The 15,216-nt window shown below is 38.9% G+C and overlaps 1 long non-coding RNA gene across 1 annotated transcript; it reads left to right on the forward strand.

Annotated features, from left to right (window-relative positions):
* Positions 1–13,034: 13,034 nt before the first annotated feature.
* On the forward strand, positions 13,035–13,674 carry LOC127959809 (uncharacterized). The gene is made up of 2 exons (XR_008154306.1): positions 13,035–13,249; positions 13,357–13,674. It is a non-coding gene; the product is annotated as an uncharacterized LOC127959809 (long non-coding RNA).
* Positions 13,675–15,216: the final 1,542 nt, after the last annotated feature.

A 15,216-nucleotide genomic window follows, 5' to 3' on the forward strand; every position in this document is an offset into this window, starting at 1 on the left:
TGCTGAGGTGCTCTAATTAAACATAGCCACAGCACCACCCAGTGGACAAAACCTTTACCATCACCATAATGGCTCCTCCTACTATACACACATATATATATACATATATATATATATATATATATATATATATATATATATATATATATATATATATATATATATATATATTAGTGGTGGGCCGTTATCGGCGTTAACATGCTTCGTTAACTTATCTTTTTCACATGTTTTTAAGCCTTAGCGCTTGTCGATTTAAACATTAAAGCATCCAAACACAAGACGTGGAAAAGCTGAACAGAGTAGCTGGTTACTCGCGTGCAGTGTTTGGTGCGGAGAGAGAGAGGCATATGGAATAAAATCACTTTAAAAAATAATCGTACGTAATTCAAAACATTTGTGTGTAATTTTAATATACTCGTGCGTAATTTAAAACTATTATACGTAATTCTGTTTTTGGTCAGAGTTGGATTCCAAAATCTACGGCCACGACAGTTTACAGATACGCGATTTTGTGTGTTTTGTAGAGTACAACTCTAAAATGTACGACTGTGACAGTTTAACAGTGTTGTGGCAAAAACAATTACAAACAAATAGCATCTCAGTGTAAGAGACAAGGAATCAAATTATATTTAAGGAAAGAAGTTTATTTTCCTTAAAGAGGTGCGTTCACTGTTTCAGCAGCTACCCTGAAACACAACAGACCTGAATCACACTGAAAACAGACAGCCTTATTATACTGCTATCACCCCCACTCCTTACAGGGCTCCTTCTCTGTAAATTTCCACTTAACCCCGTAAACCAAAACTAACTGTTTTCAGAAAACACAATGGTCCTTCTGACCCCCTGGGCTTTTATTATCTTCACACCCGTGAGGTCAAAGGTCTTTATTTATGGATAACCCCTCTGATCTTTCCTGAGTAAATTGCCCACACTAAAGACTTCAAAGGCTCTTTGTTTCACTGTGTGATGTCTTCGTTGCATTTCAGGTGACAAACATACATACTGAGAGAGAAACACAAGTTAAATCAAAAGGAAAAAACAAAAATATATGAAAACCCACTAAATGTCTAAGAAAGTAAATAAGAGTAAAATATAATTTTTTCTACAACAATTCCTCCTCTTTATCATTCTCTGATAAAAGATTTGGATTAATTTACATTACTTTTCGCTTGTTTTTAATTCTATGCAAACTCATACATGATTATAATATTGAATACTTAAACTATTATAATTGCTTCAAGTCATTTCATTACAGTTATACTCCTCATGTCTGACTTTCGTATACCTGATCAATCTTCACAATTTTTGTGTAAATGTTGTAACTCTCGTCACTCTCATAATCATCACAATTGTGTTCAATATCTATCAGAAAAGCGGTCAGTTTTACTGCCTGTATGGGTGTCCCAGCCCTGACTTATCTCTGGAAGTACATCTGGAAATACATCTCATGACTCATTGCAAGCAAACCATGATCAGAATTACTATCACTACAATTGGTATAACAGTTTGAATTATCCAGTACATTCATCCTCCCCACAAAGACATAAACCCATCTGGCCCACAGGTTGTCAGTTCGCTCGATTCAATTCAATTCAAGTTTATTTGTATAGCGCTTTTTACAAAACAAATCGTTACAAAGCAACTTTACAGAAAATTATTTTTCTACAATATTTAGTAGTAGCTAGTAGTTTGTGCACATTTGACAGGATTTTAGAAAAAATAAAAATAATAATAAAAGACGTAGTCAGCTAGACGATGAACTATCAATATTAATAATTAAGTTATTATATGATTCAGTCACACATTTAGCAATAATTGTTAGTTCTGTTTGTTGTTTCAGGGTTAGCATCATCTGAGGTCCTCTGAGGGTCAGCATCATCTCTTTCAGGTGTTCTGGATCCAGACTGGAGCTTGTGTAAATCCTAGTTACCACGGGATGTAAATCCCGTGGCGAAACATAGAAACAAAATACAGACATCATTAGCATAGCTGCTGATCCAACAAAGTAAAATTAGTTTAACCCAAGCTAATGAATAAAAATGCACCTTTGATCAGATGCAACTACACTCACAATTAAAAAGATACATTATTCGAATGCTTGGCGAAAGAGATGTGTTTTTAATCTAGATTTAAACAGAGAGAGTGTGTCTGAACCCCGAACATTATCAGGAAGGCTATTCCAGAGTTTGGGAGCCAAATGTGAGAAAGCTCTACCTCCTTTAGTGGACTTTGCTATCCTAGGAACGACCAAAAGTCCAGCGTTTTGTGACCTTAGGGTGCGTGATGGGTTGTAACGTGGTAGAAGGCTAGTTAGGTACGCTGGAGCTAAACCATTTAGGGCCTTATAGGTAAGTAATGATAATTTGTAACTGATACGGAACTTAATAGGTAGCCAGTGCAGAGACTGTAAAATTGGGGTAATATGATCATATTTTCTTGACCTCGTAAGGACTCTCGCTGCTGCATTTTGGACTACCTGTAGCTTGTTTATTGACGAAACAGGACAACCACCTAGAAGTGCATTACAATAGTCCAGTCTAGAGGTCATGAATGCATGAACTAGCTTTTCTGAATCAGAAACAGATAACATGTTTCGTAGCTTGGCAATGTTTCTAAGATGGAAGAATGCAGTTTTTGTAACATTGGAAATATGATTTTCAAAAGACAAATTGCTGTCTAATATAACACCCAGATTTCTGACTGTAGAGGAAGTAACAGTACATCCGTCTAGTTGCAGATTGTAATCTACAAGATTCTGTGTAGTGTTTTTTGGTCCAATAATTAGTATCTCTGTCTTATCCGAATTTAATTGGAGAAAATTGTGTGTCATCCAATCTTTTACATTTTTAACACACTCTGTTAGCTTAGATAATTGGGAAGTTTCATCTGGTCTCGCTGAGATATATAGCTGAGTATCATCAGCATAACAGTGGAAGCTAATTCCGTATTTTCTAATAATATAACCAAGGGGCAACATATATATTGAAAATAGAAGGGGACCTAGGACGGATCCTTGTGGCACTCCATATTTTACTGATGATAAATGAGATGACTCCCCATTTAAGTAAACAAAATGGTAGCGATCGGACAGGTAGGATCTAAACCATCTTAGAGCCTGCCCTTGAATACCTGTATAGTTTTGTAATCGATCTATGAGTATGTCATGATCTATGGTGTCGAACGCAGCACTAAGATCAAGTAAGACTAGAAATGAGATGCAGCCTTGGTCTGACGCAAGGAGCAGGTCATTTGTAATTTTAACAAGTGCAGTTTCTGTGCTATGGTGGGGCCTGAAACCTGACTGAAATTCTTCATACAGATCATTTTTATGCAGGAAGGTGCTCAATTGAGCAGACACAACTTTTTCTAAAATTTTAGACATAAATGGAAGATTTGAAATAGGCCTATAATTTGCCAGTACACTAGGATCTAGTTTTGGTTTCTTAATAAGAGGCTTGATAACCGCCAGCTTGAATGGTTTTGGGACGTGTCCTAAAGATAACGACGAGTTTATGATATTGAGAAGCGGTTCTTCGGCTACAGGTAACAGCTCTTTCAGTAATTTAGTGGGTACAGGATCTAATAAACATGTTGTTGGTTTAGATACAGTGATAAGTTTATTTAGTTCTTCCTGTCCTATGGTTGTAAAGCATTGCAGTTTATCTTTGGGTGCGATGGATGAAACTGAAGTGTTAGATGCTGTAGAATCTACATTCGCTATTGTATTTCTAATGTTATCTATTTTATCAGTGAAGAAATTCATAAAGTCATTACTATTTAACGTTGGTGGAATATTTGAATCAGGTGGCGTCTGGTAATTTGTTAACTTAGCCACTGTGCTAAATAAAAACCTTGGATTGTTTTGGTTATTTTCAATGAGTTTGTGTATATGCTCTGCCCTAGCAGTTTTTAGAGCCTGTCTATAGCTGGACATACTGTTTTTCCATGCAATTCTAAAAACTTCTAAGTTAGTTTTTCTCCATTTGCGTTCAAGACTACGAGTTACTTTCTTGAGAGAGTGAGTATTACTGTAATACCATGGTACAGTACGTTTTTCTCTAACTTTTTTCAATTTGATTGGGGCAACAGCTTCTAATGTATAAAAATAGTGAAAATAGTCGCCACCGTTTCACCCTCCAGTTCTTCCTCCTCAGGTCAAGATTTACCACGTAATCCCCCGGCCTGATCTTATGCAGAAAAGTCTCAGCAAAGCAACCTTCCTCTGGGCAGCTTTCACCTGCACACAACTGTTGGATAACAGACAAGACATTTCTTTGCAGTAATTCAACATTTCATTTTCACACACATCCGTTGATGGAAGCCTGCGTTTTTCCCCCTTCTATTCCCATGAATGGTGGTCTACCAAAGAGAATTTAGAATGTGCTCAAATTTGTTTTGACTCTCTTTCTCATTCTCATGTACAATAACACGGTTGGGAGTGCTTTCACCCATGATAGTCCAGTTTCCTCACAACACTTTGCCAATTTGTTCTTTACCGTCTGATTTCCCCGTAAAATAGTGCCTCTTCTGGCCTAATTTGAATGGCGCAATGTGTTCTCATTTCAATTCCTAAGAACTGACCCACCTGTTTTAATGCCTCATTGACCAAATGTGTACTCAAATGGACCTTCTAGGTCCGGTTGGGATACCAGTTGCGTTTTGACACCTTGTGCCACATCGTATGTATTACAGATAACATCCTTTTTTTTTTTTTTTTTTTTTTTTTTTTTTTTAAAGTATCAGCGAATATTGAGAAAGCCCTTGGTAAAACACAATTCATTCATCTGTGAATCTGCAATCATTCCCCCTTTTGATACATGGTCTAACCCATGTGTCAACTTAGCATAATGTTTAAAAAAGAAATGTTTGGGAAAACAGGGCGTTCCAACAACGGATCTCCACACGCTATAAACAGCCTGATGCCTTCCAGTTGTTTTTCTCAGCTCCTGTGGAAAAAGACTGCATGCTCTGTAAACAAGGAGAAATGTAAAGATTAATGTCAACTTGTGCGCAAGTGGCTCTTTTACTATTATCTTCATTCTGATCCTCAGCCAAATCAGCTCTAGCATTTCCTGTTGAAGTGAAACTTTTATCATTAGTATGCGTTGCGCACTTACAAATCGCAATTTTGTCTGGCAATAGAATAGCCTCGGGCAGGTCCGATACCAGAGACGCATTTAGTATCGGCCTACCTTCCAATTTCAATAATTTTCTGTGCTTCCACAAAGCACTAAAGTCATGCGTGACCCCGAAAGCATATCGCGAGTCTGTGTATATCGTCACCCATTTATCTGCTGTCAGTTTACATACTTTGGTCAATGCAACCAGTTCTGCTGCCTGCTCAGAATAGTGTGATGGTAATTTGTCAGATTTCAGAGTTTCAAATTCAGTCGTTACAGCATAACCCACTTTATTCTGCCTTGTTTGTGGATCTTTCGAGGCAGACCCATCCACAAAGAGGACATTGTCACAATTATCAAGTGGTATGTCTTAATGGTCTGGACGTGGTGTGCACACCTGTTCGAGTGCTGACAGAAAACAGTGATGTTCCTCGCCATCCTCCTGTGTGGGCAGAAGGGTGGCAGGATTCAAAGTTGTGCATAGTTTTACAGTTATATTTGGCATGTCCAACAAAATTGTATGATACCTCAGCCATCGGGCTGTAGACAAATGTGACATTCTCTACTCTTGCAAAATCATGGATACTGCGTGTGGAACAAATCAGAGTAGCCTACAAATTCTCTTGAGGCCATCACAACCAGCTCGGCTGCTGCCACTGCTCTCAGGCAGTGTGGAAGTCCTGCAGCTACAGCATCAAGTTTAGTTGAAAAATAGGCCACAGGTCACAGTCTGTCACCATGAGTCTGCAAGGGAACAGAAGACATAAAACCATTCTTTTCATCAACCACCTGTACAAGCGGGCGGTTTATTATAGGAAGGCCCAACGTTGGAGCCATAGCAAATTGCACTTTCATGTTATCAAATGCTTCCTCAGTCTCGCTTGTCCAGACAAGTCTGTCACCTGACCTCAGCCTTTTCCCTGTCGTTAGGGCTTGTAAAGGCTGCTCAAAAATGGCATAATTAGGGATGAATGTTCTGCAGTAAGCACACATCCCCAAGAATGACAGCATCAGTTTCTTTGTAACTGGTTTTGGGACCTCTTTTATGGCCCGCACTCATTTCTCAGACAGTGCTTTGCTATTTGGTTTGATCACATGTCCCAGGAAGGGACATACTTCCTGTTTCACAAACTGCAGTTTTAAAAGACTAACCTTGTGTCCCCCCTGCTCAAGATGCTTCAGGAGAGTCACAGTGCCGGCAATGCAGATAGTTTTATCTTTGGCACAGATTAATAAATCATCACTCTGCCCACAATTTTGACTGTATTTCTGCCAAAGAAATATCAACATCTGAGGCAGAAATAGCCCCCACCCCGATTTATTTATTCAATTTTTTTTTTTTTTTTTTTTTTTACACACATCATTCTTCACAAAAGAACAGCTCTCAAAACCTGCACATCAAAATCGCAGTTTGATTTAAATGCTCCAACACTTTTGCTCTGTGCTATGTCTTTATCAACTTCAACCCAGTCTGTGGCCTGTAGGCACTTTTTCACAAAAAAGCCCTAAATCTTTCCACTGCTGTTTTATGACATTCGACACTGATAGGTGGGGAACACTCTCTTCTGTCATTAAATAACACTGCAATTGTTGTTCATTCAAACTCACAGAAAGCACACACACATTCTCTGTCCAGAAGATCTTGTCAAATTTCACACTTTCATTCTCCACACCATTAAACCAAGTTTCTCCATACTCTGAATCTCACTCAACTACGACATCTGACGTGCAATGCATTTTATCAGGCTTCATAAACTCTGTGTTGATTGGTGTTGTTCAAACCTTAGCCAATTTCAAAATCATCTCTGCCCAATCAACTTCTTTTATCTACCATTCGTAAGCCCACTGCGGCTCAAATTTAGAACATGTCATTTGTGGTGCTTCATCAATGCTAATTCCATAGGAATCAGCACTGAGAGTCAAATTTAATTCACACATTAAATCTCTGGCCATTAGATGATTGATCAAATGGCCTGAAGCCGAAGTACTTTCATACACTTTTCCTGTCATTTTTGGCACACATGGCAAGTCACATGGTCGTAAAGTGCTCTGGTTCTCTCCAGAATCGACTTAAAAGTTAATTATTACTCCCTCTACTATTATTGGGTATCTTGGCATTTGAGAAAACCCTGTTCTTTTGTACAGTTTTAAACATTCTTCAGAAACACTGCTGAATATTTCATCAATCACAACATTTTTCAAAACACACAAAGATTTGCAAGCAGATTCTTCATTCCAGATAGCAGACAGTAAATCAGTGTATGTGTTTGTGCGTGTTAGAAATAAATGTTCACTTCCCTTTCTCGTAGTCAGCCACTGACCTCCTTGAACTGGACCATCTCCGTCCTGCTCTCCTTCTTTTTAATCTTTTCAGTGTCCACACGCGGTGGAAATTCTGCGCTTACTGCATTAGTGAAATTTTCCACTTCTTTCCTGCACTGTAAAAAGTGCTACACCCACACAGTAGGTTTTATATATTTTAAATAGTTGTAATCTAGTTTATTTTATTTGTTTTATACTAAAAAGTATAAATATACTTCCTCTTTACTTAAAATATATCACTTTTTATATAACAATATATTTTAAATAAAACTATTGCAATTTATTTGGGTAGCACAATTTATTTGAGCAGCTGTCGATGTGGCATGTGTGTTCATCAAACTTAAATATTTGAAATAAAAAACACATAAAAAATAAGTTGGATTTATCCCTTCTTCACTGGCGGGGACTTTCCCAGGCAGATGCTTCCTCGGCACTTCAACTGTTTGCACGCTGCAACGGATCTAGATTTCACAGACTGATTAACAAGGTAAGTTGTGCAAGTTTTGCCAATTTATTGGTGATGTAAAGTCACGCAAAATTGTTCACTCAACTAGGAAGCTAAAGTAAGGTTTGCAAATTGTACTGTATAGATAGCTATCCTGCACACATGGCAAGCTAAGTTGGCTACACAGTGCTAAGCAGTGAAGTCTTGGAGGCAACGATCAGAAGACAACAGCAGTTAAGACCGTGTTGTTAATATGAAATTAAACAAGTGCTTTAGTCATCCCTATTATGTATTAAGACTACTTTGGCTTTAATTTTACCAATAATAGGACGTCACTTCCTGTCTGTTGTTGACGGCTGTACTACGTTTGAGCTCCGTCACTATATTCTTTTCATTTACTATTTTTAACTTAAAAATCAATTTTATACATCATTGTTTCCGTTTATATAACGCGTGAATATATCCTCTATTGTATTCTACAACAAAAACAATCAGAGCGCCTCGCTATCACTAGTTTTATTTTGATCTCCCGGGTCCGCTATTAGCTTTTAGCCAGTTAGCATCAGCAAGCGTGGTTGCTGCTAACTGCGCTTACATTGCTAATACTCTATTCTCACACATTACCACTGCTGTACTCACTGTTGCTTGCTTTAATGGCGGATGAATGTCTCCACTCTGTGCAGCTCGAGCTCGAGGCCGTGGGGAAGCAGATTCGCGACCTGGAACAGAAGCAGGCCCAGCTGAGAGAGCGGAGAGCCGCGCTGGAATCATCCCGGGCTGACGCTCACAAGTCCGGGGTAAGTATACAGCGTACTGTTAACAGTCCCACCACGTCTACTCCGTGTGTTTCTCTGCGCAGGCCCGGTGCACCCAGGACGCGATCTTCCCAGATGTCCTTCACTGCGACGCCGGGACACCACGGACCCTGGGTGCATCCACAGCGGAGGACGCGAGCTGGGTCCCGGGCGACTACTTCTCCCCCTCCTGCCTTCGAGATCTCCATCCAGAACCGCTTCGCTCCCCTCCGCGAGACAGGACGCGACGCTGTGATCATCGGAGACTCCATCGTCCGACACGTAAGTGCTACGTTAGCCGAAGGTAAAGTGCACACTCATTGTTTGCCTGGTGCTCGTGTTCTCGATGTTTCTGCGCAGATACCCGCGATCCTGAAGGACGGCGAGAGCCCCAGAGCGGTCGTGCTTCACGCCGGAGTTAACGACACCACGCTGCGGCAGACGGAGACGCTGAAGAGGGACTTCAGGAGCCTGATCGAGACGGTTCGCAGCACGACGCCCGCGGCGACGATCGTCGTGTCAGGACCACTGCCCACGTATCGACGAGGACACGAAAGGTTCAGTAGACTTTTTGCTTTAAATGAATGGTTGTTGTCATGGTGTAAAGAACAGAAACTGCTATTTGTTAATAACTGGAATCTTTTCTGGGAGCGTCCTAGACTGTTTCGCGCTGATGGATTACACCCCAGCAAAATTGGAGCGGAGCTTCTCTCTGACAGCATCTCCAGGACACTTCGCTCCATGTGACTAGTAAGACAATTCTCAAATAAGCATTATGATGAGTTTTGCTCCAACCGCTTAAATGCTAAAAGTACTTGCGCTGTAAAACCTATTAAGACTGTGTCTGTTCCCCGAATAGTGAGGTCAAAATATAAATATAATGTAGGATCTAGAAAAAATCTTATCGTTATTAAACCAGAAAAATGTAAAGTAAATGAACAAAAACAATTTTTAAAGTTTGGGCTTATAAATATTAGATCACTCGCACCAAAAGCAGTTATTGTAAATGAAATGATCACCGATAATAGTTTTGATTTACTCTGCTTGACTGAAACCTGGCTAAAACCAAATGATTATTTTGGTCTAAATGAGTCTACTCCACCAAACTACTGTTATAAGCATGAGCCCCGTCAGACTGGTCGTGGCGGGGGTGTTGCAACAATATATAGTGATATTCTCAATGTTACCCAGAAAACAGGATACAGGTTTAACTCTTTTGAAATACTTCTGCTAAATGTTACTCTGTCAGACATGCAAAAGAAATCTAATGTATCTCTTGCTCTGGCTACTGTGTATAGACCACCAGGGCCGTATACAGAATTCCTAAAAGAATTTGCAGATTTCCTCTCAGACCTTCTAGTTACAGTTGATAAGGCGCTAATCATGGGAGATTTTAATATTCACGTTGATAATGCAAATGATACATTAGGACTTGCGTTTACTGACCTAATAAACTCCTTTGGAGTCAAGCAAAATGTCACCGGGCCCACTCATCGTTTTAATCATACACTAGATTTAATTATATCGCATGGACTCGATCTTACTGCTATAGATATCGTACCTCAAAGTGATGATATTACAGACCATTTCCTTGTATCGTGCATGCTGCGTATAACTGATATTAACTATATGTCGCAGCGTTACCGTCTGGGCAGAACTATTGTTCCAGCCACCAAAGAAAGATTCGCAAATAACCTGCCTGATCTATCTCAACTGCTAATTATACCCAAAAATACACACGAATTAGACGAAATTATTGACAACATGGGCACTATTTTCTCTAATACATTAGAAGCTGTTGCCCCAATCAAATTGAAAAAAGTTAGAGAAAAACGTACTGTACCATGGTATAACAGTAATACTCACTCTCTCAAGAAATTAACTCGTAGTCTTGAACGCAAATGGAGAAAAACTAACTTAGAAGTTTTTAGAATTGCATGGAAAAACAGTATGTCCAGCTATAGACAGGCTCTAAAAACTGCTAGGGCAGAGCATATACACAAACTCATTGAAAATAACCAAAACAATCCAAGGTTTTTATTTAGCACAGTGGCTAAGTTAACAAATTACCAGACGCCACCTGATTCAAATATTCCACCAACGTTAAATAGTAATGACTTTATGAATTTCTTCACTGATAAAATAGATAACATTAGAAATACAATAGCGAATGTAGATTCTACAGCGTCTAACACTTCAGTTTCATCCATCGCACCCAAAGATAAACTGCAGTGCTTTACAACCATAGGACAGGAAGAGCTAAATAAACTTATCACTGTATCTAAACCAACAACATGTTTATTAGATCCTGTACCCTCTAAATTACTGAAAGAGCTGTTACCTGTAGCCGAAGAACCGCTTCTCAATATCATAAACTCGTCGTTAACTTTAGGACACGTCCCAAAACCATTCAAGCTGGCGGTTATCAAGCCTCTTATTAAGAAACCAAAACTAGATCCTAGTGTACTGGCAAATTATAGGCCTATTTCAAATCTTCCATTTATGTCTAAAATTTTAGAGAAAGTTGTGTCTGCTCAATTGAGCACCTTCCTGCATAAAAATGATCTGTATGAAGAATTTCAGTCAGGTTTCAGGCCCCACCATAGCACAGAAACTGCACTTGTTAAAATTACAAATGACCTGCTCCTTGCGTCAGACCAAGGCTGCATCTCATTTCTAGTCTTACTTGATCTTAGTGCTGCGTTCGACACCATAGATCATGACATACTCATAGATCGATTACAAAACTATACAGGTATTCAAGGGCAGGCTCTAAGATGGTTTAGATCCTACCTGTCCGATCGCTACCATTTTGTTTACTTAAATGGGGAGTCATCTCATTTATCATCAGTAAAATATGGAGTGCCACAAGGATCCGTCCTAGGTCCCCTTCTATTTTCAGTATATATGTTGCCCCTTGGTAATATTATTAGAAAATACGGAATTAGCTTCCACTGTTATGCTGATGATACTCAGCTATATATCTCAACGAGACCAGATGAAACTTCCCAATTATCTAAGCTAACAGAGTGTGTTAAAAATGTAAAAGATTGGATGACACACAATTTTCTCCAATTAAATTCGGATAAGACAGAGATACTAATTATTGGACCAAAAAACACTACACAGAATCTTGTAGATTACAATCTGCAACTAGACGGATGTACTGTTACTTCCTCTACAGTCAGAAATCTGGGTGTTATATTAGACAGCAATTTGTCTTTTGAAAATCATATTTCCAATGTTACAAAAACTGCATTCTTCCATCTTAGAAACATTGCCAAGCTACGAAACATGTTATCTGTTTCTGATGCAGAAAAGCTAGTTCATGCATTCATGACCTCTAGACTGGACTATTGTAATGCACTTCTAGGTGGTTGTCCTGCTTCGTCATTAAACAAGCTACAGGTCGTCCAAAATGCAGCAGCTAGAGTCCTTACCAGGTCAAGAAAATATGATCATATTACCCCAATTTTACAGTCTCTGCACTGGCTACCTATTAAGTTCCGTATCAGTTACAAATTATCATTACTTACCTATAAGGCCCTAAATGGTTTAGCTCCAGCGTACCTAACTAGCCTTCTACCATGTTACAACCCATCACGCACCCTAAGGTCACAAAACGCTGGACTTTTGGTCGTTCCTAGGATAGCAAAATCCACTAAAGGAGGTAAAGCTTTCTCACATTTGGCTCCCAAACTCTGGAATAGCCTTCCTGATAATGTTCGGGGTTCAGACACACTCTCTCTGTTTAAATCTAGATTAAAAACACATCTCTTTCGCCAAGCATTCGAATAATGTATCTTTTTAACTGTGAGTGTAGTTGCATCTGTTCAAAGGTGCATTTTTATTCATTAACTTGGGTTAAACTAATTTTACTTTGTTGGATCAGCAGCTATGCTAATGATGTCTGTATTTTGTTTCTATGTTTCGCCACGGGATTTACATCCCGTGGTAACTAGGATTTAAACAAGCTCCAGTCTGGATCCAGAACACCTGAGAAGAGATGATGCTGACCCTCAGAGGACCCCAGATGATGCTACCTTGAATCAACAAACAGAACTAACAATTATTGCTAAATGTGTCACTGAATCATATAATAACTTAATTAATAATATTGATAGTTCATCGTCTAGCTGACTACGTCTTATATTATTATTATTATTATTTTTATTTTTTCTAAAATCCTGTCAAATGTGCACAAACTACTAGCTACTACTAAATATTGTAGAAACATAATTTTCTGTAAAGTTGCTTTGTAACGATTTATTTTGTAAAAAGCGCTATACAAATAAACTTGAATTGAATTGAATTAATATCACTTTTAATCGTTAGTTATATATATATAATGTATTTCAAAGTGTTGTGTACTGTAAATAAAGGTGACTTGACTTATTTAATTTCATCTTAATAACACAGTCTCCGGTGGGGCATGCAGCTGTCCTTGGTGCTCATGTTATCAGCAGCAGAGTTACCCACACTCTATGACATTGTCATGGTAGACTTCACTCTGGTCACATGCTCTAGTCAAAGTATCTGTCTAGTATCCATCACCTTAAGCAACAAAAGTACAATTTTGACTTTGTGTCTTATCTGTCTTCTACCAGTCTGCTATATTCATCTCATTACCTGTTTATCTGACCAAACTCTTGATTCTATTTTGTCTCCCCAATAGAGTCATGATGAAACAGAGGTGCACGCTGAGCTTGGCAGTTCCCCACTGAAAATATACACGTGCCATCAGCCAAACACGATTGGGATTATAATACAGTAGTAGGACAGCCCGTGGTCAGAGGTGTGCCAAACCTGTAGAAAACCTCCTGTGTGGACTTGTCTATGCTCACAACCTCTAATATCACTCAAATCTGGTGTATACTTCTGAGATATATCAGAGGCGCTTTGTGGGATTGGACCCTATGCATACTTTTGTATGTTTTGTAGGCACTGTTAAAAGTGACACTAGTTGACATTGAATAAATGTTATTGTCTTTAATCTGTCTTCCCATCTTTTTCTTCTTCAATTGAATTTGTAATTGTTATTGACAAAGTCTGTTTATGTAAAGTGATTTACTGTACTGCTTAGAATATAGACATTTAGATGTATTTTCTGAGGTTATAGCCAGGACTTAATTAAAATGTTTATTTACATTTGATTAGGTTAAATTTACTTTGAGCATAAAGTTCATAAAAATTAACTAAAATGAGTACAGGTTACTTGTATCAACACATAAATGCGTTACATGTACCAAGAAAATTAGGTTTATCTAACTGACTAATATTGCACTTATTAGTTAACTCAACTTGATTTTGTTGTGTTTGAATTAAGTTATTTTACAGAGTTTATTATACTTGAAAAAGGCTGCAAGTTGACTCAACTTAAAACATCCAATGCAGCCACTTGCCTCACTTTTTATAAGTTTGATCTAGGTATTACTTTTTACAGTGTATATGGTTTGTTGCTTGCATGGTCCCAATCTGTGTGCGCACATCTCACGTCCGTTGTCGCCAGTTTTCTGCTCACCTTATGCCAGTTCGCTGGACCCATTTTCACACCCAGCTGTTCTTTTGCAAAAATTTTGCTCGCGTCCTGCGAATCATCGGAGCTCTTATGTTATTGGCGCTGTGTCTTTCGGAGCTGTGACGCTGATCTGTCCACTTTTCACTCTCGGCCTGCTGGTGCTTGGACTTGGACTTTCTGAATCAGTTGTGCTGGAAACAGTTTCAGATGTGTTTCCGAAAAAGTCCTGTTCTTCGTCATGTGCACTGTTGTGTCTGCCACTGCTCGCACTCCTCTCGCTGCAACTCCTGCTGAATTTGTTGCTGGTCTTTGGAACAGAGAGCAGTTGAGATCATGGTCCAGTTTCAGGGCTGTCAGGTCTGCAACAGGGTAGTGATGTTTATAAGCCGACGGTGCTGACCCGATCTCGGGTGCATACTGGAAAACACAAACACACTTTTCATTAGTAGCATTTTGCTCCGGTGGAGCTGTTTTCTCACACACATTCTCTTCCATCTTTTTCATTTCACCCATACATGCCAATTATTTCTGCATTTGCTTACGTTCTCGACTTTCAGCCTATTTTTAACCAACGACCTATAGTCTGAGTACATCCTTTACACACGTGACGAACACATACAACAACCATTCTTTTTCTTTTTTTTCTTTTTTTTTCTTTTTTTCAACTGACTCTCTCACAACATTCAGTCTTACTTTACTCAATGTCCCTTCTTCAGGAAATTCATGATATTTGATCAGCTTTTCTGTGTACACTTATGCCCATAATTCTTTTTCTATTTGACCGAAAACTGGTGTATAAAAATTTTGCTAGCTTACTGTTTGGTGATCCCATGTTGGCTGACTTCAATCTCTTCTGGATTTCCTTCGACGCACGTCTATAATCTGTTAAACGTCTTCAACAGATCCGATTTTGTCACCACAAATCGGCAAGGTTAGCAAAAATGCTCTGTAAATTAAGCTTACTCAAAATCTTCACTCGACTGAATGATTCTAGTTCACCTAATCAGCTGTGGCTCT

The sequence above is a fragment of the Carassius gibelio genome, chromosome B6 (assembly GCF_023724105.1).
Source record: "Carassius gibelio isolate Cgi1373 ecotype wild population from Czech Republic chromosome B6, carGib1.2-hapl.c, whole genome shotgun sequence".
NCBI classification, from domain to species: Eukaryota; Metazoa; Chordata; class Actinopteri; order Cypriniformes; family Cyprinidae; genus Carassius; species Carassius gibelio.